We start from the raw sequence: 25,332 nt of genomic DNA on the forward strand, positions 1-25,332 counted from the left end.
TTTTTGAGAAATGTTTGACTAATGTATTAAAGGTTTAATAAAGTGCTTTGAAATGTGCATTTTTTATTCAATATTTCACGTAATCTCAACTGAAACATGAAAAGAGGGTGAGCTTAGAGTAGCTTCAATAGAAAAAAAAAAACAGCCAATAGTGTTGTTTTATCACAGCTCTGCCAGTGAAAGTGGCTGAGGTCAAGCGCATCAAATGAAAAGCAAAGAAGTAGCATCTTAAGAGGGGCGTGTCATGTTAGATACTAGAGAGCATTTGATTGGTTAGATTTGATGAAAAACTGAAGGTGACCTGAAAAAAAAAGCCTGTTCCGGAGTTTTAGGGCAATAACAGCAAAAGCCCGATCCCCACTTCGCTTACACCAGGACTTGGTACAGAAAGAATAAACTAATCAGAAGGCCTTAGTGACCTACCAGGATTATATACATGTAGGAGATCTGATAAGCAAGGAGGTGCCATATCATTAAAGGATTTAAAAACAAAGATTAATCATTTAAAATTAATCCATGATTTAACATTGAGCCAGCCCAGAGAGGAAAGAACTGGGGATATGTGTTCATACTTGCGAGTCCCTCTCAGAAGTCAACAAAATCCTACAAAATTTTGTCTACTATAACTACACTTTAGCTAAAAATGTTATGACTAAGCTGAAATTAAATTAAAATGTGCAGTAAATTTTCCTTAAAAAAAAAAATCAACAACTTACTTTCACATAGGCTCATTCTGAACACGTAGCCCTATATACGTCTCTGGAGATCACGAATTATGTAGCCAAAAGCATGTATAGCTGCATTTCGTCTTTAAAATGAACGCTACGGGGCGGTATGACACCTTTTCACGCTCACCAGCTGACTGCTTACCCTCATGTGGACAGCTTTTCCGCTGTTACCAGTTTGACCAGTAGCTCGCCATGTATGTTGGCAGACTTGAGACGCAGAGAGGAGTTGTCCACGACAATGGGGTTTGAGTCTAGCGAAGAACGGTTCCAAAAAGCGGGTAATACATAAAACAGAGGCCAAAAACTAAAATAAACCAGTAAATAATAGAGTGAGAACTTGGTAAAATCTTTTCAAAACTGCCGGTTGGGTTTAGGGAAGTGGGTGTTCAGGTCAATCAGTCAGTCATTCAGTAAGTCGACAGGGGCCCCCTGGTGGATTTTCATAAGAACAGCAGGCGCGAATGGCACTCGCAAGAGAAATTTCAATTACCAAAAAGTGTACACAGTGGCCTCTGGTGGATTCGCCTACTGCGATGTATTTGACGTTCTCCAGAAATGAATATAGGGATACGTTTTCAGAATGAGCAAGGGTTGCTTACTTTGACTCTAAAAGCGTCAAAGTAAGAAATATTGCCAAACTAACAAAAAAAGAAATGTAATAATAGTTTGCACACAGGAGTGTTTTTCCCATGACACTGTGATGTAAGTATTAATTCCGTATTTTCCCTGACCCTTTAACCCCCTAGCAGGCTAAAGGTCACGTGTAGCTAAATGAAAGGGATGTTGAGCTAATGGATGGCTGCACCACAGAAATTTCTCACACGCTCTACACCCGTTGGCTACATGTGACCTTTCACCCTTTATTTATGAGGCGTGAGAAGGTCAGTAGAATCATGGTGCCAATAGCAAACAAACAAAACCAACAAACATCCATCTGTCACATTGAGCACATGCTCATGCATATCCAAATAATCAACCTGGAAACATCAGAGAACTTTAAAATGCCCCTGAAAATGTATGCCAAGGGTGATACGGTGGCTCAGTGGTTAACACTGTTGCCTCACAGCAAGAAAGTTGCTGCTTCGAGACCTGACTTGACCAGTTGGCATTTCTACGTTGAGTTGCATGTTCTCCCCGTGTTCACGTGAGCTTCCAAAGACATGCGCTATAGGTGAATTGAATAAACTAAACTGGCCATAGTGTATGAGTGTGTATGAGAGTGTATGGGTGTTTCCCAGTACTTGGTTGCAGCTAGAAGGGAATCCGCTGTGTAAAACATCTGCCGGAATAGTTGTCGGTTCATTCCGCTGTGAAACCTCTGATAAATCAGGGAGTAAGCCGAAGGAAAATGAATGAATGAATAAATGAATTTATGGCAAGTAATGCACTCAGTATTCAATTTTTTAGGTACCTTAAAAGTAGGACCTACTTTTAGAACTGATTTTTTGCAGCATAGATTCAATGAGGAGTTTTGAGATATGGTGTGTTAACGTGCTAGAACTAGCTATCAAAACATGGGCACACTATGGTCACAAAGGTAATATATGGTCAGTAAGAATAATCAGGTAGACTATAGCATTTATTCAATGTTCAGTTGCCATTTACAGTTAGCATTTTGATATGGTTATACCTAGAATCCTTACTACGAGGAACACTGGAAAAAAAGCCTAATTAGATCAACTTAAATGAATTACTTCAACTTCTTACACTCAAAAGAATGAAGTTTTTCCAACTGAAAACTGTAATAAATTAAGTGGAAACTAATTGTTTAATGTAGATGTAACATGCTGAAGTAATTAGTTTAAGTTAATTAGATCAACTTAAATGAATTACTTAAACTTCTTACACTACAAAAGAATGAAGTTTTTCCAACTGAAAACTGTAATAAATTAAGTGGAAACTAATTATTTAATGTAGATGTAACATGCTGAAGTAATTAGTTTAAGTCTTCACTTTGTACAGTGTAGTAGATTATTTTCCAGCATCTTCGACCCTTAAACAAATGTGTTTTAAATATGACAAATGCCCCTTATTTAGTTAGTAGATGGACTGAATGCAAACTTTGAAAATGGAGGTATGGCTTTAAGATGCTGTCATGTCATTGGCTGATTGGATATTTGCATTAGTGAGCTGTTAAACCGGTGTATTAATACAGTAGCTGGTGTATGGTGTATGTTTTAAGTGACTAAATCCATTAAAAACACCATAAATATCAGTATCCTATAGCTGGACTGAAATGCAAACTTTGAAAATGGAGGGGCTAAAAGCTCCTGCCATATTATTGGCTGATTGGATATTTGCATTAGTTATATATCAATATCCAGGAATCCTGGCTATAAAATGTATGATAATGTGTTGAATTTTATTAGTCAATGCATATGAACCAACAGAGTACCTCCATCTCACCATGGCAACTTGCTCGCTAAACATGGTCAACCTTTCAATGAAGCGGCCTTCTTAATTAGCATAATTAGCACAATTAGCAGTGCACAGGCATAAAGAGGACATTTTTTGTCTCTATATGAAACCTGTTTGCTTAATGCGGTGGTTTGTCTCGTTTAAGAGAATAATAATAAAAATGCTTTGGTGTGGACGTGTGGGTGTATGACGAACTGATTAAGTTCACTCAGCAGAGTAAGATGCTGTCTGTGTTATTTTAGTCATGTCTGAGGTCTTAGATACACTCGGCGTCCGTGATGCAAGCTGCTGACGCCGCGATTGGCTGAAACTCTATTTAGAAAAGCTGTCTGGAGCTGGAGATTGAGGAAACCGCAGACTGAAGACAGACAGCGCTAACCCTTAAAGCAGCCTCTGCTGCATTTCATCTTCCACTTGTCAAGACTAAATAAATTGTCAGTTTTCTATCAGTTTTTACTTCTGTGTCTGCGCATGTGCTGATTTTGGTGGTTTATAAAGACTGAACTTTGTAAAAAAGACATGGGTATGACCCAGGTATTACAATGTTGAAATGGTTTATGGGAATGACAATTTAAACTGTTCAAAATCTCACTTCACAAGGTTATTTTCACATTTAAAATTGCCACAGGTTTCCTTTGAGGATTGATTTAGGGGCAGTGGTAGGGTAAGCGTTTTACATTATGCCTACACTGGAAAATCCAACCCAGACTCAATATTATACATACCTCCAGCCCAGGCTCATTATTGTACACTTGTACATTTTACAGCATTACTGGCAACCAAAATTGTGTTTTACGAGGACATGGCTGATATTCTTGTAATTTAAAATGCTTCAAAATCATACTTTTGACATTCAAATTGTAAGGGTTGGATTTAGGGGTGGGTTTGAGGTAGGGCGATATAATAAGCGGTTTTTACTGTATGAAATGCCTTGCGCAACCTAGGCTCGTTCTGAAAACGTACCCCTCTATACATTTCTTGAGAGCACCAAATACATCCCACTAGCTATGTTTTTAGCAGTTTTTGTTTTCGAAAATCTGTCAGAAACTGCTGTGTATGCTTTTTCATATCTCAAATTTCTCTCGCGAGTGCCATTTGCACCTGCTGAATAACTGATAACCCCACCCACCCCCTTCCCTAAACCCAACAGATGTGTTTTAAAAAGCAAGGACTGACCAGAGCCCACTCACTTCCCTATACCCAACTAAAAGTGTTTTGAAAAGCAATCCAAAAAAAGAAAAGCCCCCTGATTTTTACCACATTCTCGTCCTTACTTATTTATTTTTTGGCTTTTGTTTTTATCTTGCCTGTTTTCTGAAATCGTTGTTCGCCAGACCCGAACCACTTCATTGCAGTCGAGTCCTCTTTGCACCTCAATTCCACAGACTATGCTGCGAGCCACTGGACATAGCATAGCATTCCCTCATAGGATTCTGGCTACCTAATTTGTGCTCTCTAGAAATGTAGATATGGCTACATTTTCAGAATGAGCCTATGTTGGCCTGTAAACCACCAATACCAGCATGTGTGTGTGTATGTGCCAGTATCGATCATTTTCGCTTTTACCCATAACAACACCTCATGGTCCTCACGCAACATTCTCTACTCAGCCATTTGGGAGTCGAAGTGAAGCTTGTTTCGAAGATTTTTGTCGACCTCTTGAACCATGTAAATCCATCGGGGTGCACTTGGTATTGTGTTTTTTGCTGTTTTTTTTTTTGGTGGTCATGTCAACCCAGTCTGTTCTGACATCCTTCATGAGTTTGTTCGCACTCAGGGAGGAGGATTAGAGTGTTTTTACTGCTGGCTGGCATTGTTAACATTTCCTACAGAACGTCATGAGTCATAAAATCTGTATTCTGGGGCCGATGAAGAGATTGTAAGAGAAATAGTGAGAAATTTCACATGGCAGATGTCGTTTTAGCAGATGTAGTAGCGGACAAACAGAGGAAACTCTCCGATGATTCAGTGTTTATCCCGAACACAATGGCTAAAGCGGAGATTAGGCTTTAAATGCTAAGCTCGGGGTTTCTACAGCCATTATTTTTCAGTGAATTCGTCACAGAGATTGTGATATTTTGTTCACAGGGATTAGAATCCGCAGCTGTCACAGGCATAAACACATATGTGCCAACGCGTCGAGCGGTGCCACGCATGTGAGCAATGCAAAATGGGGTTTGTGTCTTTTACTGATTCATTTTAGAGCCCTTCTGTCATTGTATTTCCAAACTATTTGTGAATTTCAAAAAGTAAATGACTAAGAATTTTCATTTTGATTATTGAAAAAATAAATGAAATGCTAACAGGTTATCTTAATTTAATTTATATTAGAAAATGTAATAAAATAAAGATAAAGTGTTACATTTATTTATATATATTTAATATATTTGCAAAAAGTGCTGACCAAAAAAGTTGACATTGTTTGAAATTCCTTTAAAAAGGTCAATTAATACTACTGCTGCTATTAATAGTAATAATAACATATTAACAGGCTCATTTTGAATACGTACCCCTATATATATTTCTAGAGAGTGTGGATTATGTAGTCAGAAGTACGTAAGGCTGCATTTAGACTTTAAAACAAAAGCTACAAGGCAGTATGACGACATTCCTTTTCGCGTTTACCAGTTGACCGCTTACCTGACGGCTTCCCCGCTGTTACCAGTTTGCCCAGTGGCTTACCATGTACGCCGGTTGACTTGAGACGCAGAGAGAAGTTTACGGGGTTTAAGTCCGGCGAGCAACAGTTACAGAAAGCAGGTAATACAAAAAAGCTTAAAAATTTAATAAACAAGTAAATAACAGGGTGAGAATATGGTAAAATTTGAAAAAAAATCAGACAAGGGCTTTTCTTTTTCTGGATTGCTTTAAAACTGTCAATTGGGTTTAAGGAAATGGGTGGGCGGGTCAATTGGTGCTTTTGAAAATACTGTCGGTTGGATTTAGGGAAGGGTGGGTCAGTCAGTCAGTCAGTCGACAGCAGCCTCTGGTGGATCTACGTGATAAGAGCAGACACGGATGAAGACATTTGAGATGTCGAAAAGCGTACACAATGGCCTCTGATGGATTCGCGAAAACAAAAACTACAAAAAACATACCCTCTGGGATGTATTTGGCGCTCTCCAGAAATGTATACAGGGGTACATTTTCAGAATAAAAACAATTAAATTTAAACCAAGTAGACACAGTAAACACCAAAAGACATTATTGTATGTGATATGAACTAGACGTGCTTTCATTTGGTTCACACACTATATTTAATACATTAATATTCATTGTGTTTTTGGTGCTTTAGTTTCAGTCAGTTGTTGTGTGTCCTCATGAATATAGCAGTACCAGTACTTTTTTTAAATTTGACATTTTGGGGAAATTTATTTATTTTTTGGTCTCCATGAAGAAAATGCTTAAATCACATAAAATAAAGTATTTGGTAAGATGTAAACAGGTTTGGGTTTAGGGATGGACTAGGCCTTTATGTCTATGGGAAGTCCCCATTAAGATAGCTGTGTGTGTATGTGAATGTGGATTAAACATTTGTTAGAGAAACCCAATGCTCTCCAACGTCTCCCCTTCGAGTAAAAGATTAGTCCATCTCTCTCCATGAAGTCTTGGTTTTCAGTCACACCTTTCAGATCCCACCCCAGGCTTCTCCAGTGACCTTTTCTTCCTTAATGAGCAGAATACACGAGGTGTTAACTTATCAAACATTCATTAAACAGACATCTTATCCTGAGCAGATCAGAGGCAGACCAACTCTCGCGTAGTTAAGGTTTTTTCTCAAAGGAAGAACGACTGTCTCCGGTTATCAGCCAAACAATTGAACAATTACCGGATATTGCTGAATGAACACAAGGAGATTTGATTTCTTAGATTGGATTGTTTGGTTGATTGGCTTAATAGTATTGAGTAAAATGATGTTTCAAAGAAAGGTGGCAGCTGCAGCATTGCTGGTTGGTGCTAGTCTGAATCGAACAATTTAAACAGCAACCAGAGATTGCCAGAACATTTGCACAGTGTATGCGGCGTTTGCTTTGACACCGTCATGTTCAACTTCACACATAAGTGATGTTAAACATGCGTTTGTCTTTTCTAATAGTGTCTTTTAGGCCTTGTTTACACTAGTCTTCAGATGTGTTTTGGTCTTCTGGATCACAAGTTAACGATACACGTGTAAAGACACATGCTGTTTTAGGTCCTGTTTACACTAATGCGTTTTAGTTTGAAAACGCATAAGTTTTGCTACGGTTACGCCATCTGTCCACACTAAGCTGGAGTTTTCGAGCGCTGAAAACGGAGCATTTTGAAAACGCTGGAGAGGCCGTTTTCATTCTTAAACACTGCTGCTCCGTCTCAGTGTGGATAAGGGAAAACGGAGACATCTGAAAACGCTGAGGCTGCTGAGATTTGCTACCTGATTGGGGCTTTTGTGTCATTGCATATCCTTTCCTTATTCGTCAAGCCCCTATCACATGACTATAACACATGTCTTTAACGCTACCGGAAGACAGCAGACCAGCCTTCACTGTAAACAACAACATGGACACAGAAATGGGAGCGTTGTTTACACTATTGTCTGTTTTAGGCGCAATTGTGCAGTTATTCATTTGTTACGTTTAGTAACAACTCGACCTCGTCATCTGTCCACAAAAAATACCTCTCTTGCTTTCTTTGCCATCGCGTTCATTGTTTAACCAGCGTTTGTTGACTAACAATAACCAAATGCCGAGCGTGACACATGCTTTCTGTTTATACTAAAACGCGCATGCCCAGAGTGAGCGAATGGTCACATGATATACATTTTTGGTGGCGTAGTGTGAAGGGAGATATGTTCAGAAACGCTAGTTGAAATGCTAGTGTGGACATGGATCGTTTTTGATCTAAAACGCTGTTTTAAAACTAAAACGCACTAGTATAAACGGGGCCTTAATCTGTCTCTTTTATTCACTGATTTCAGATTTTTTAAGGGGAGCCTTCCTGTGAAGACATCCTTATATAAGACTTTTCTGAACTTTTCATCTAATATCGCAAAATAGGGTCATACTATTTATATATAAGTGTAAAAAAGGAAAACAATTTTGAGAGTAGCTGCTTTTGTTTTCAGTCTGAGAGTTGTTGGTTTGTCTTACGATTGTGAAGAGAATGTTGTTCAATCTAAACGAGTGACTTCAGATGGAAAAGTTTTGATCCTGTCTGGCTTCATGAGCATGTCTTTTAAGTTTAGGAATGAGATCAGCAGGCTGAGATTAGTTTATCTTTTAAATTTATTTGACTAATTAATGGTTTACCTTACAAATCAACCCAGTCAAATATGCTGTGCCCCAAAATTTGTGTGGACACCAGACGTTTACGTTATTATAGCGTTATATTGTATGTAATCACACTGTATTTTGAAATTTTTGATTTATGATTTATATTAGGTTCTTAAACATATTAAACAGGGTTAATAATACATACATTTTAATTAGTTAAGTTAAGTTTAGAGAAGGGATTTGGTTAGTTGTTCGCTAGTTGATCTGTATGACAAGGCCTGTCTTTTTTTGGACGTGTACAAGAAGAACATGTATCTGAAACCTACAACAAAATACACCCTAAGATTGGCAAAAATGTAGACAGCACCCTCTAGTGGATTTGTTATCTGTAACATGCAACCAAATGCATCCGGAGCAGTGTATTTCTTTTTCAAATATTTTCCTAACAATGATTAACAGAGTCAGGAATTTTTCACAGTATTTCCTATATTTTTTTCTTCCGGAGAAAGTCTTCTTTGTTTTATTTCATCTAGAAAAAAAAACAGTTTTTAATTTTTTAAATAATAATTTTAAGGTCAATATTATTAGCCCCCTTATATATTTTTTGACAGAACGAACGAACCCACTTTTATACAATGACTTGCCTAATTACACTACTAATTTAGCCTTTAAAGGTCACTTTAAGCTGAATACTTGCATCTTAAAAAATATATAGTAACATATTATGCAGCCTGATCTCACGAGAAAACGTAAGTATTTTACGTTTTGCCAGTTTAGTGGCTAATTCGTACGAATTCGTACGATTTCAGTCGTACGAAATGATACGATTTTAAAAAGGAGGCGTGGCACCTAACCCCACCCCTAACCCCAACCGTCATTGGGGGAAAAGCAAATCGTACTAAATTGTACGAATTAGACCGTACGAATTCATACGAACTAGCCACTAAATGAAAAAGTTACGAATTGGCGTGAGATTGTGTTGTATTATGTTCTGTGATCATGGCAAAGATAAAAGAAATGAGTTCTTAAAACTTTTATGTGTTGAAATGTGTCTTTGCATTAATCAGAAATTGAGAAAATAAATAAATAAATTTCAGCAGGGCTAATAATTCTGACTTCAACTGTATTTCCAATGAGCAAGATTCTCTCAGTGCTGCATTCATTAAGAGACTCTCTAACCCGTCTGCTGTGATGAGAGCTTCTAATGAGAGTAATGTGAATGACAAAAAGCTCTATTTTGATTGTCTTGATTAGAGTCTGTGTGTGTGTCTGTGCTGCAGGTCAGTGGAAAGACTCCTGCATTCCTGCACTAGCCGTCTTTTGTCATGCAGCAACAGTTATTTGGAAGATGACACCCTTCCCCCCCTCTTTCTCCCAAATGTGTGCCAGTCATCTGGGTAGAAGAGGAGGAGTGAGAGTGAATGAGCCATTGGAGGTCAGGAGGTTTAGTAAATCAGGTGTAGCCGAGGCACAAAGACGAGCTGAAGGTTCTTCCGTCATGGCAGAGTCAGCGCTGGAGTCACTTTAAAGGCAATTACAATACACTTTAGAGTATAAAGACGGGTTTGGAGTAAAAGAGAGAGGCTGTGAGGTGCCTTTGATCCCAGTGCAAGACTCAAACCTGCCGTGGCACGCTAGGAAAGAGGTGCACGGACTGAAGGAAGAGGGGTTTTTCATCATTCCCTCTCAGGCACACATGAAGTGACTCAGGTAAAGCCAATCAATGTTTGCTACTATAGTCTAAAATTTCATTCCAAAAGGGCAGAAGATAGGATGGCAAGAGCGACAGTGAGAATTAGGATTAATTATAGTTTATATTCAGTGGAAGTCAAAATTATTAGCCCCTCTGTTTTTTTTCCCCAATTTCAGTTTAACGGAAAGATTTAATACCTAATAACTGATTAGGTAATAATAACTGACTTTTATAATTACCATTATGACAGGACTTAATATTTTAATAGATTTTTTTTCAAAAGATAGTATATATGCTTAAGGGGGCTAATAATATTGACCCCCTATTTACATATAAAAAATGTAAATAAAAACTGCTTTTATTCTAGTTGAAATAAAACAAACAAGACTTTCCCCAGAAGAAAAAATATTTTAGGAAATACTGTTAAAACTTCCTTGCTGTTAAACATAATTTGAAAAAGAAATACACTGCTCCGGGTGCATTTGGTTGCACGTTTTAGATAATAAATCCACTAGAGGGTGCTGTCTACATTTTTGCCTCTATTAAACATCATTTGATGGGGGAAAAAAAATCAAAAGATAGGTAATAGTTTTGACTTTAAACTGTATGTGGCACAATCGTTTGCATAGGTATTTTTAATATGGGCAATTACAGTTGAAGTCTGAATTATTAGCCCCCCTGAATTTTTAGCCCCCCTGTTTTTTTCCCCCAATTTCTGTTTAACAAAGTGATTTTTTTCTTAATATTTTTAAACATAATAGTTTTAATAACTATATTTTTTTATAAATGATATATTTAATCTTTGCCATGATGACAGTACATAATATTTGACTAGATATTTTTCAAGACACTTCTATACAGCTTAAAGTGACATTTAAAGCCTTAACTAGGTTAATTAGGTTAACTAGGCAGGTTAGGGTGATTAGGCAAGTTATTGTATAACAATGGTTGGTTCTGTAGACTATCGAAAAAAAATATATATATATAGCTTAAAGGGGCTGATAATTTTGACTTTAAAATAGTGTTTTAAAAATTTAAAGCTGCTTTTATTCTAGCCTAAAAAAGCTAATAAGACTTTTTCCTAGAAAATTTCCTTGCTCTGTTAAACATAATTTGAGAAATATTTAAAAAAGAACAAAAAAATCAAAGGGGGGCTAATAATTCTGACTTTCTAAATATGATTTTTATCTTTATGCCAAAATCAATAGAATATAAATTAAAGATCATGTTTCATCAACACATTTTGCATTTCATGACATTTGCATGTCCTTCCAGTAATATGATTATTTTGTTTCTTTGTTTAGTAAAATGAATTGAAAAGATTTAGACAGCTTTAAATATTATATTTCCAATGTTTTGATTTTATTTTTTGAAATCCTTATAATGTAGATTTTCTAATATGGCAATATTTATTTCATTTTTTTATTTTATTAAAATTATTGTCTTATTGTAACAAAGGCAACAAACAGAACAGCATATTTGTTTAGTAGAGCATATTATTCGCAGTAAATAATTGAACTAAACAATTCTGCCTCATATGTTTTATTGACAGTTTTATTGATCACTAAGATATGATTCACATGGATTTAAGTTAATTTAAAAATGAAAATACAAAAATGGCTCAAATGTAGCTAAGCTATATTTGCCATCTAGCTTTTAGCTTTTTAAATTTCAAGCTTAGCTTGCTACATTTCTCAGAGGGTAGATTTTAGTGTAGTCAAGCTACATTTTAAGTAGAGTAGCTGAGAGGTTAGCTCACTACATTTCTCAAGTAGCTTGCCCAACCAACACTGTTAATAATACAATACAAACTTTATTGTCAGACTTGTATCTGGAATTTTTCTTGCATAACAGCATAGAGTTATATACTTTTTACAAAGGGACAAAAGCTAATATACAGCGGGTAAAATAGGTATTGAAGACGTCATCATTTTATCAGAAAAAAATATTTCAAAAGGTGCTGTAATTTAAAATTTTCAACAAAACTAATTAGTTTACAACTGAATTTATGTGTAAAAATAAAATGAAGCGGGGAAAAAGTAAAGAATGTTTAAAAAGCAGCCGCTTTATCCCCCCTCTGCCAGTGAGAGTGGTTGAGCTCAGGTGCATCAAATGTAAAGCAACTGAGAAGCATCTTGAAGGGGGTGGGGCATGTCAGATACTAGAGAGCATTTGTTTGGTTCACTGTAAAACCCTACAGTCAGCTTTATGAAATGAATTAAGTGTAGTTAACTCAAAGTTTACTGAAAGTTAATTCTACTCATTTGAAAAGAGTTTTGAACTCAGTGTTGAAGGTAATGAGTTAAATTAACACCTCATTACTTCAACTTAAATGGAGTAAGTTCACAGTACTCATATAGATTAGTTTACTCAAATGGTTTGTAGCACTCTGTTTCCTCAAACGGTTTAAGTTGCCTTAACCTATTGTGTTTTACAGTACTCAGTTGGTTTGAGTTCTCTTCATTTATTGAGTTTTACTGTTCTCAAATTGCTTCATTGACTCAAATGGATTAAGTTTTCAGTACTCATTGGGATTAGTTTTTGAACTTAAATGGTTTGTTGCAATCAGTTTCCTCAAATGGTTTGAGTTACCTTAAGTTTTTGGGTTTTACAGTATTATGATGAGAAACTGTAGTATGAAGTGATGTGAATAAAACCTTTGCTCAATTTAGGTGCAAATGACAAGCTACAAGCTTTACATGTTTATATCAGTTTTATTTCTTCTAAACATGACTTGTGTCACTATTTTGGAGCGAACAAGCTTATAGATATCTTAAAAACTAACAATACTGATACTAATATCTAAAAAACCTTTTTAAATTCATTTTATTAATAAATTTTTATTTTACTTTCTTGGGAACTTTGTTTTTGCTGCTTGTTCAAACTACTAATTTTCAAATGAGCTGAAACAGCATAGTTCTTGAGTTTTTTATGGGGGGACATCTTAATTTTATGTTCAATTTACTATATATTATCAAATATATATATTAAATTAAGTTAATGATTTGTGTCAGGATGACATGAAGCAATTGTTTGGAACCTAGCATTTTTTTGTAGTGATTTTCTTGTAATATATGTTAGTCTTAAATGGGAGATGTATAAACCTGCTGTGGCACGTTGGGAAAGAGGTGGAGGAAAAAGTAGGAGGAGTTATTTTTTTCCTCCTTCCCTCACACACACACACACACACACAAACACACACACATGAATCAACACAGGTAGAGAGCGGTGCAAAGTTTACTGCTAGTTCAAAATCTCATGTCCTGCATGCTGACTTTATTCGTCTGTCAGAGCTTCGTCAAAGCGGCCGACAGAAAACAGAAGACAAGGAGAGCGAGATTCGGCCTTGGCGCTGAGCAGAGGTGAAGATAAGTGTGTTCTTTCAGCTCTCTCAATGCTTGCTTTGTGTATCTGCCTCCTTTTTCTTGCTTTTTTTTCTTTTCTCCCTGGTGATATGAGTCTGGCTGCCATTGTAGCACGAGGTATTGTCCCACTTTTGCTTCTTTTTGTCCACTGTGTACATGTTGCAGTGCGGTACAGAGAGGCTTGGGCTTTACAGCACTTGAATGTGTGTGAAGGTGTGTGTGCTGTCTAATGGGTGTGTTGTGTTTGCTGAGTTAAGGTCTTTTGTGTGTGTGTGAGGGGGTTGTGTTACTCAGGGTATTATTAGAGGAAACTTTGGATGAAACCACACTAAAAACTTTGTTGGGAGAGCTTAATTGTTTTATGTTTATTTACTAGAAATGTCTTGTCAGATATTTAGAACAATAATTAATATTTTAAAGCTTCATACTTTGCTACTATGTTTTTACCCATTTGTCCAACCCAGGCTTTTTTTGAATGCATACCACTATAATACACTTCTGGAGAGTGCCAAATCTGTCCCTGCGGGTATGTTTTTTTTGCAGTTTTAGTTTTTAAGGAATCCACCAGCCGCTGTGTACACTTTTTGAGATCTCAAATTTCTCTCGCGAGTGCCATTCATCTGCTGTTCTCACGTAAATCCACCAGAGGCCCTCCTCCTTCCCTAAACTCAAAAGATAGTGTCTTAAAAAGCACGTATTGACCCAATCATCCACTTCCCTAAACCAAACTAACAGTGCTTTCAAAAGCAATCCATAAAAAAAAAAAGGCATCGTAGAAGCCTGATTTTTACCACGTTTTCAGATTTTACCACATTCTCACCCTGTTATTTACTTGTTTATTTCATTTTTTGGCTTTTGTTTTTGTCTTGCTTTCTGGAACCGTTCTTCACCAGACTCGAACTCTGTCGTTGCGGTCAACTCCACTCTGCTTCTTAAGTCYACTGACGTACGTGGCGAGCTACTGAGCACACTGGTAACAGCGGAAAAGCCGTCCATCCTGCTATCTATGCGTCATACTGTCCCGTAGCATTCGTTTTAATGGCAAAATGCAGCCATACGTACCTCTGGCTACAAACTTCATAATCCCCTGTGTATGTATATTGGGAAACATTTTCAGAATAAGCCTATGTGGCATTTGTTATCTAGAAAGTTTTTTTTAAAAGTAAAGTAAAATGTTTTTTAAAAGTATAATTCTAGATATTTTATTGAGTACAGTATGTTTCATTTTTGCATAAGTTCGAAAAATAATTTCTCAACAAAGCTGCATTTATTTGATCGTAAAAAATAAATAATAATAACAATTAATTTTAAAAATGCTATTTATTTATCTCATGCAAAGCTGAATGATTAACCTCATTACCATTTAGTTACACACAGTCCTTCAGAAATCATTTATATTTCATTTATTTTTAGTAATGCTGTAATAATTTTCTTGTAAAAACTTTACTAATTTAATTGTGATTTTTTTTTGTAATTTGTAATTTCACAAAAATATTTATTTTGCTCTATCTGTTGTTAAAGCACAAAAATATTTTAAATGCTAAAATTATAAATATTTTGTACCAATTTTTATTATTATTTTGACACAGATAGTTGTATTAAATGGGTTCTGAAAGTTAAGTTTAAAAAAATAAAGCATTTAAAAATGCATTTAAAAATAGTGAACATTTGTAGAGACATTTCATAATATTACTGCTTTTAATTAAATTTTAAAAAGAAGAGAAGTATGTATAATTAATATACAGAATTGTATGGAAAAATTAGAAGTCAATGGTATGTTCTAATATAAATTGCTAGTTAATTGTGTGCATGTGCCTGCATGTGTGTAGGTGTGTGTTCCTTGCATTCCTTACATTGTAGGGACCAAATGTGTTATCAAGTTTAAAAATACCAATCAATTTTAACTTTATGTGGAATTGTTTGGGTCCCCGTTCGGAAAACAGCTTATAAATCTAAAGTACTGAGTGATGTATTTTAAAAATACAAGATATAAAATGCAGATTGTTTCTTGTGAGGGTTTTGTTAATAGGTGGAGATATATAATTAACAGTCTGCACATTATAAAAATCAGTATGTCAATGGGAAGTCCCAATAAGGATACCACAATGTGTGTGTGTGTGTGTGTGTGTGTGTGTGTGCACGCCTTGTATTCCTTACATTGTACGCAAAGTAAAGCAATACCAGTCAATTTTGACCTATTGTGGAATAGTTTTGATCCCCTAAGTGGAAAACAACTCATAAATCAAACAGAATAAAGTATTTTGAAAATGTATAATTCAGATTGTTTCCTGTGGGGGTTTTGTTTAGGGGTAAGGAGATATAATATACAGTTTGTACAGTATAAAAGTCATTGCGTCAATGGGAAGTCCCAATAAAGATACCTGTACAAGTGTGCGTGACTTGGTGAAGAAAGCAGGTTAGTCTGTCACCCAGTCAGCCTGTGTAACCATTTGAATGGTAATGTTTAAGACAGCGGCTTAATGATTTACATTTTAATTGTCATTAGCTGTGTGGACTTTTGTCATGTGACTTCACGCTGGCTTGCCTGACTTAAAAAGAGCTTTAAGTTCAGCCTGGATTTCCTCAGTGTGGGCAACTGATGTAAAACAAGACATTTCTGAGGAATTTTAAAGGAAGCTCATGTTTAAACACTTAAAATGCGTTTGCTTTATCTGCTTATTTCATCTCCAGTTTAATCTGAAATGACCCTTTTCATCTGTTGTTTTCTATTAAGTTGTTTGAAATGAAAGAAATATCTGTTTGCTGATGAACCTTCAGAGTCGATCGATGATTCATTCAGACACTACATGTTTCTTCTGCTGGTGAAAAAGACCCTAAATGCACTAAAATGAATGGACATTTCTAACCCGAGTCATTGGTTTTCAGTATGGAAGTGAAGCTGGGAGGAATTTGGAGCACTGATTAATTTTGGGTTGGCATCCTTGAGTAGCACAGAGATTATAAGTTCACACCACAGTCACAAAAATAATAAGTGTTTCCAAACACACTGAAGGCCACGGAGGTTACAAGTAACGTTGTGTTTCGTTTTTAAGACCTTGAAAGATATGTTCACACAAATTTCAACCCTTTTGCAATATTTCCCATAATTGTAAATTGTTATATTTCTATTTTTTAAGGCGTTTGGTGACTAATACATCTCTTTAATACATCTGTTTTGTTCAAATGCATCGAAATACCGTATATTACCTATATACATTGAGAAATTGATGAAAATATTCATTAATATTTAATGGGGTGTACACATTTATGTCGAGTCTTGTATATAAACTCACTTTTTCTCATTTTGATTTTATGTGGACACCAACGTGCCTCATCTATGACACCTGTAAATTGAAAATCACATGCTTTTTGCACTATAAATAAAACTCTATCAGTTTCTATCTGTTTCTGTATACAGTAAATGAAACCCCAATATGTCAGAAATAGGCCTGGCTCAAAGAAAAGAACTGCTGAGTAAAGCATATAGACTGCACCAGTTGGTACATGTAGGTTTCTCTGCCGGTGGTCTAAATCTCTGATCATTATTTATTTTAGTCACCTCTTTCTCACACAGTATATAAACTGCATGTGTACAGAAGATTTGACCAACTACTATTTCACAAACTACCCTATATGTAAATCTACATATCAGTCATTGTCACTGACATTTTTATGATTACACTGTTGCTAAAAATGTTGATATTGAAGTAAAAGTGGTCATATGTTAATCCGTTCTAGTTTGTTTCCATTTTAATGTTGTGCTTAATGCTATGGTTAATTTAACTACTGAGTACTAATAATTAATTAAATGTACTTATTGTATGGTTGAGATTAGAATACGTAATGATGCAAAATTCTTTGTATTTACTGTAGTAAGTGAGTGTGCAATGACGTCACCTCAAATTAAAGTGTTACCCAAAAACTACTTGTGTATTGTAAAAAGTGTAATGCTTAATTGTACAAACGCTTTCACCAGATTAAATTGTAAAAGGACGTCAAGTTAAAATACATAGCACTTTCAATGACGTCTCATTACTAAACGCTAGTTAATAGATTAACATCAACAGGAAGAAAAACGTCAGTATTATTACAGTTACTATGCTAATATTAATAAATAAAAATACAACTGAATTTTAATATTATTAAGTCTCCTAGCCTCTAGTGTTGTTATGAACGCCACTGCAAACACAATGTGAATGTTCTTAAAAAGCAGTCCAAATAATAGTATAAATAATATATGTTTTTTGAAGTGTCCACGATATTTTTCATGCTCATTAGCATGATTTGTTACACAGCTGTCTGAAATACTCGATTATGATTGGTCACTGGCGACATTTCATAGTATGCTTCTCGAGAAAAAAGCCGCAAAATAACACAGGCTCATCTGAGAATCACCTTGACCATCAATGAATGCGTTCAAGTCCATATACTTACATCCACATATCTGCTTGACTTACTGTTTTTGACTGGTGCCGTCTTATGAATAAATAATACGTAGGTTTTAGCTTTAGTCAATCGGTTTCGTCTCTGTCAGCTTTGCATTTTTGACTGTTTGATGCCATCTTGTGGCGTATGATGTGCAAGTTAGTGTATACTCCATCAGCTGTTTCTGCCTGCTTTGGGTTTTTGACTGTTTGAGGCTATCTTTTGACTGAATATTGTGCAAGTTAGTGTATACTCCATCAGCTGTTTCTCTCAGTTTTGCGTTATTGACTGTTTGGTGCCATTTTGTGGCATATAATATGCAAATTAATGAATGCTCTGTCAACTGTTTCTCTTAGCTTTGTTTTTTTGACTGTTTGACGCCATCTTGTGTCGTATAATGCGCAAGTTTGTGTATACTCCATCAGCTGTTTCTATCTGCTTTGGGGTTTTTTTTTTGACTGTTTGATGCCATCTTGTGACTGATTAATGCACAAGTTTGTTTGTACTCCATCAGCTGTTTGTCAGCTTTGCATTTTTGACTGTTTGGTGCCATCTTGTGACTGAATAATGTTTTTGACTGGTGCCGTCTTATGAATGAATAGTACGTAGGTTTTACCTTTAGTCAATCAGTTTCGTTTCTGTCAGCTTTGCGTTTTTGATTGTTTGGCGCCATCTTATGACAGAATAATGCACAAGTTAGTGTATGCTCCATAAGCTGTTTCTGTCAGCTTTGCGTTTTTGACTGTTTTGCGCCATCTTATGACATAATGTGCAAGTTAGTGTATACTCCATCAGCTGTTTCTGTCAGTTTTGTCTTTTTTGACTGTTTGACACCCTCTTGTGATTGAATAATGCTTATGTTAGTGTGTATTCCATCAGCTATTTCTGTCAGTTTGGCATTTTTGACTGTTTGGCGCCATCTTGTGACTGAATAGTGCTATTGTATTGTAAGTTATTGTATGCTTGATATTCTGTCAGCTTTGCGTTTTTGATTGTTTGGCGCCATCTTATGACAGAATAATGCACAAGTTAGTGTATGCTCCATCAGCTGTTTCTGTCAGCTTTGCGTTTTTGACTGTTTTGCGCCATCTTGTGACATATAATGTGCAAGTTAGTGTATACTCCTTCAGCTGTTTCTGTCAGTTTTGTCTTTTTTTACTGTTTGACACCCTCTTGTGACTGAATAATGCTTATGTTAGTGTGTATTCCATCAGCTATTTCTGTCAGTTTGGCATTTTTGACTGTTTGGCGCCATCTTGTGACTGAATAGTGCTTTTGTATTGTAAGTTATTGTATGCTTGATCAGTATGCTTTGCATTTTGACTGTTTGATGTGCTTGTGACTGTATAAAGCTCAAGTTAGTGCATGCTTCATCAGCTGTTTCTGCCAGCTTTGCTGTTTAGTCTGTTTGGTGCCATCTTGTGGCTGTATAATGATATTTCTGTCTGCTACGAATTTTTGTCTGTTTGGCACCATCGTGACTGAATGTGTATACTCCATCAGCTATTTCTCTCTGATTTGCTTTAATTTGACTGTTTGGTGCCCTCTTGTGACGTATCATGCGCAAGTTAGTGTATGCTCCATCAGCTGTTTGTCAACATTGCGTTTTTAAAAGTTTGGCGCATTCTTGTGACTGAATAATGCACAAGTTATTGTATACTCTATCAGATGTTCTGTCAACTTAGCTTTTTTGACTGTTTGGCTCACCTTGTGACATATAACTTGCAAGTTCGTCACCTGTTTCTGTCTTCTTAGCATTTAATTAAAGAATTAGTAAACTATTACCACTTAAAAACAAAGTTTTGTGTCAAATTTTCAGGTTTTGTGGCAAGTAGTCATGTAATAACTGGTATAAAGAACATCCAGGAGGTTGTTTTCACAGAATAAATCTCTTATACAATAGTACTCCACTTTGCGTTGGGCTCCCAATAACCCTGTCAGATTTTATTCTACGAAAACAACCTCCTGGATATACTTTATCCCTTACATACTGAAAAACAGAATATCATCATATGTCTGCTTTCATACAAGACTTCTTCCAAATGCAATAAAACCCTCAAAATCTTCATAATCAAGGTGTCTGTCAGTAATTTAAAACTCGGCTCCAGAGGACTGAAGCATTTGTGAAGCTCAGCTACAGCACGTGCAGCACGAGACTTCTTAAAGCGCCGCATGTCTCACGGATGGCAGCTCTCTCTTTCTCATTATCATCTATCACTCTGTCTGAATGTGTATTGCACATACACACACACACACACACACACACACACTTACTTTTTTGACTATAAGACACTAAGAGATAGAAGCTGATTTGGTTTCCTGGCTTGGAAGAGAGAAAGATTAGCCGGATTTCAGGCCTCAAAGGGACAAGTGCAGCATGTGAGGAGATATTAAGTGGAAGGAGAGGGATTGAGCGAGGGTGGGAGAGAGCAGTGTTTTTGAAGATTAGCCCCCTAATGCATCGAGTATCAGACTGGGGGTCTTTATGAGTGATATCCCACGATCCCTCGCTTCAGAGCCACCGGAGAGAACTTCCTAATGGCTGTCAGTTCTCCTCCGGTGGCTTATAGATGGAAAGAGACATCTCGAACCCGGGTTTGTGCGGGTCCGTCTTCAGATCTTTGAAGTTCATTCACGCCGAGAGATTCGTCCTCGTTAGTGTGGAGCGTTAATGATCTGATGGCTCAGCTCGTCTACTGTTTTTGTGATGGTGGTGTACGACAAATCTGTGATCACAGAAAGGAGCAAATATAAATCATTTCGCAAAGATAACAGCCGGAATCAGTCTAGCACACTGTGCAAAAGATTTTTGCTGCTTGTTCAAACGACTTACAGTTAAAGTCGGAATTATTAGCCCTCCTAAATTATAGTAGCCATATATAAGCTGCATTTCTAGGGTGATGGTGTAATTAAATGTGACGACAGACCTTCAAAGCCCTATTTTAATATCTCAATAGAAGATTTGAAAGTAAATATGACGTCTTATATGAGAAACGGCAGAATGACTGCTATGTTTAAGTGGTATGCTAGTTCCACTGTTAAAAGCAACAAGTTGACTTCATAAAAATTGAGTTAAACCATTCTAACTTGGAACTGACATGCTGTGTTCACACCAGACGCGGTACACACGGATAAATCACGCTATTCGCACGTAAATAAACGTGTGAACATTGAGTTTACTCGCTTCATTCGCGCATCAAATTCACTTCACAACATATATATATATATATATATATATATATATATATATATATATATATATATATATATATATGTATATATATGTATATATGTATATATATGTATATATATGTATATATACATGTATATATATGTATATATATATATATATATCATTAATCTCATTGTATGTTGCACACAAAAGCAAGTCCGTTTCTGGCTTCATTTTGAAATATTTGTCCATACATTTTTCATACATTTATTGTTTACAGTAAGCACACAAAAATAACAATGTACCGTTATGCACTCTAAAGTGTTATATAAATGCAGAATCTCACTCTCATTCGAGGTCCTGGACTGTCGACTCTACGTCCTTGAGCAAAGTACCTTCATGTTACAGTGGGATTGTTCCTGTGACAACTGTATAAAACGTCTGCTCCATTACTGAGCAGAATATTTAACCTGTTCACCTCTGTCTTTGTCGGCTCATGTTCGGCTGGTGAACAGGACAGGTGAGAGCAGCTCCTCTGCTGCTGTCAGTCAGCGAATGATAATGCCATTAAAATTGAAGTGAATTTCTGCATGGAGGAGCTCTGGAATTATATCTCCGTTGCCCTTTTAAATGAGAGACTTTGAAATGGTGAATATAATCAGAGATGAGATCCCTTTGATTAAAGCACAATCACTCGGGCACTGCACACACACACACACACACAATGTTTAACTGCTAGTTCTGAATAACCAGGAAGCTTGCATTTTAATCATAGGAAAATTATACTTCTTGCAAGATATCAAAATGACATCCAGTACAATGCTATGGCTGTATTATACTGGTTAATAGCTAAGATTGGAGACTTTTTTATATGTATATTTAGTGCTATATTGAATGAATATGGTTTGATATTTAATTGTTAATGCTGATACCACTGTTAATAATGAAAACTAAAGAGTTAAAATTCTGTAATTATTTAAAACATTTGGTACTTTTGATCATAGCTGAGGTTGATAAATGAGCAGTATCTAAGAGTAGCAGTGCGATATGGCTGTATATTGGCACTGGTGGAAGGCGTGCATTGGCTCGAGGCTGTAGGCCGAGTGCTTAAGAGTGCTTTCACACTAGCACTTTTGGTCCACACCTGGGTTCGTTTCACGTCAAAGTACAGTACGTTTAGCTAGTGTGAACGTGTCTTCTGAACTGCGCACCCATGAACCGTACCTGAGTCCGCCTGAAAGAGTTGGTCTGGGGTACGGTTCATACGAACTCTGGTATGGTTCGCTTCTGATGTGAATGCAATCGTACCAAATATCGGAAGTGAACCGACAACTGTACAACAAACTATAATTTTCATAACGTTCGTTCGTGTGTGTGTGTGTGTGTGTGTGTGTGTGTGTGTGTGTGTGTGTGTGTGTGTGTGTGTGTGTGTGTCACGTTTCGTACCTTGGTGACACGCGAGACTGAGCCAGGGCAAACACAGTGATACACAGTGATGTCCGCTTGTCTCCTCCAAACATAGCTTCTGCAGACACTGTGTGATCTTCTGAACGTTTATAATATTTTTGCGGCAGATGGATGCTTCTCGCTTCCTGTATGTCCAAAACCAAAAGCTTCAGTAAAAGCAAAATGACTGCGATGTGCAGAAGTCTTTCCATTTCGGAGGTGGCAAGGGGGGACAATTGAACTTGGGTGTGGTCCAGGCAATTGAACCAAGTGTGAAAGCAACCCTCAGTGTCCCACCAGTGATGATATGCAGCCATATTGCACCACTGCTCATATGGTATTGCGTTTATACAAAAGTTCGACAGCATAATCGTGTATATAAAAAAAGAAAATCACCCACGGAGAGTCTCGAAAACCCTTTTGCACTAGGAACTACTTTCTTCTGCAGTTCATACACATCAGCAGCTGTCCGTCAGAACAGCAGAAAGCGTTGCTACTTCAAAAACATCACTTTAGAGCTAGTGTTTGAATGATTCTCTTGCGTAATGTTTAAAATGATGATACAACAGGTGATTTTGTTTACATTTTAGGATTATAAGGCTGAACAGCATAAAAAGCCATCAGTCTACAGAAATTTCCTAGTATTTCTCTGTTGTAATAGGAAGATCACAATAATTAACCCCGAAAAAGCCAAAGCAAAGCAAACACTAGCTGATTACTTTAGTATAAATACAGCACTACCTCACACAAAAGAGAGATCAACTTAGAATGCCAGTTACCTGTTCTGTAATGATTTGATTAGCTGAAGTCTGAAACGTACACTGAAAAAATGCTGTTTTTCTGCACTAAGGACTTATTATGCGGTCTCTGTCGCCATCTTGTGGCAGGACATGAACTGTTTTTGCTCTGTTCAATATGACAGGCTAATGGCCACGAATGCGGTGAATCTCCGAAACTATGAATATTTAAAATAGGCACTATCCTTATTAAAAAACTGCATAGTTGCAATGTAAACAGCTAAATTCTAGCCTTAAAAAGCCTCAAAAGTACATTACTTTGTCCAACAGCTGCAATAATTCGTCACCTTAGAATTATAATATTCTATCTGACATTTTTGTCAAAAATATTGACATATTCTTAATAAATGACAATTTATTTACATTATGGGATGTTTTTATAAGTTGTTTACATTTTAAGTCTTTTTATTTAAAAGACAAATGTTAAACACATACTGTTAACTATATGGAATGCAAAAACTTTAAAGCTTAATATCTCAAAATCATTCAGAACACAAATAGAACCTTATAATTCCATGGTGATGATTTGTCAAACTGTAGTCCTCTGCTTGCCACTCGTGAGGGTGGAGTAATACACAAGAGTGAAGAGGCTGTACAAGTGCTGATATAACTTGAATATCTTATGGCTCTCAGCCAATCAGATTCGAGAACCAGACAGAACTGTTGTATAAATGTTTCAAGTATACATTTACCCGATGCATTTTAAAGCAGTTTAATTTAGTGGATGTTTGCGTACCAAACATAACAAAAGGGTAAATTTGCCCAGATTGTATTGTTTTTATTTTTATTTATTTATTTTTTTTTTTTTACCTTTACCCAAAATGTGTCAAAATAAGATTTCCACCAAAAATCATCACATTTGCTGAAACACAGAAAATGTTATGCCCAAATGAATACTCAAAATCACCCCAGAGTGGGTACAAAGGATACTTCAGTGTGACATTTTAAAAAATAAATAAATAAAATGAATGTGAAAAATACTTCCAGAGCGATAGCTGCTGAAAAAGTGGATGGCACTAATGCACTTTCTTAAAACAGACCTTAACACACACATTTATCTCAGCTTCAAACTAAAAAACAAAACAAAAAGGGAACATTTCTTAAAAAGCTGATGCAAATTCCTACAATATAACTACTCAACAGCATTTCATGTACAATTCTCCACAAAAAAATAAGTGTGTATTTAATGCATCCGAGTGTCCTTTTACACATTCATGGAAGTCCTGATAAGTGTAATTTTCAGATAAGAGTCCATATAGACAGTTTGTTCACCCCGATCAATAGCCCAGTGCATTAAAAGGGGGCTCACGGGTTTAACGTGTACCGATGAGCTGAGTATGTAGGCTATAAAAGCCAGCGGGGGCTGAGTGTTATGTATAGTATTTCAGCTCTGTACAGTAATTCCTGTTTTACTAGGGCACCTGTCCCTATAGAGAAAGCTTCGCCTGTTCAGTTATGAAAGCCGTCCAGCTATCCTTCATTGCCCTAGCTCTCTCTCTCACTCTCTTGCTACTTTGTTTCCTATTTTAACTCGCGCTATTACTCTCTCATTCTCTTTTAATGGATTCGGGTGGAGGCCTTTCACCTCTTAAAAGCCCCATGTCATAAAGATCCTCAACAAAGTGACCTATTAAAAACAGCAGCCGCGCATTTTCTGGTTGCAAAGATTGACCGGGATGTGGAGATTTGGCTGAGGTGGCGTTTTTTTAGCACTCGTTTTTGTGAGTTGGAGGCAGGTTTTGTAATATAGGACCCAAAAGTGAAAGTTAAAACTCAATGTGACCTCAACGCTGAAGAATTTGTGCCTCTTACAAGAAACGGAGAAGAGCCCTGAGGTGATGTTGTGTCATCTATGGTTTCTCCTTGGTCTCTGTCTCTGTTTAGAGAATATTAATAAGCAGCAGATGAGAGATTGATGTGCTGCTGATCAGACCGCCAGCCATGAAGAAGGCAGGTTTCAGCTTACCTGTGCCAGAGCAAACAGAGTCCTTTTTTCCACCCGCAGGGGCTTCAAAAGCAGTTTCACGTCTACTATACAC

At 36.6% G+C, this 25,332-nt stretch overlaps 1 protein-coding gene across 7 annotated transcripts in view; it reads left to right on the top strand.

The window, feature by feature from the left end:
- Nucleotides 1-25,332, top strand: part of large2 (LARGE xylosyl- and glucuronyltransferase 2) — a 333,000-nt gene that overhangs the window by 254,923 nt on the left and 52,745 nt on the right. Inside the window, exons 1-2 of one of the 7 annotated variants that reach the window (XM_021467635.3) lie at nt 9,824-10,105; nt 13,380-13,450. The exons of 3 other annotated variants lie outside the window; for them this stretch is intronic. The gene's annotated coding sequence lies outside the window, so the exon portion shown is untranslated. 7 annotated transcript variants of the gene reach the window in all.

This window comes from Danio rerio, chromosome 18, assembly GCF_049306965.1.
Source record: "Danio rerio strain Tuebingen ecotype United States chromosome 18, GRCz12tu, whole genome shotgun sequence".
NCBI lineage: Eukaryota > Metazoa > Chordata > Actinopteri > Cypriniformes > Danionidae > Danio > Danio rerio.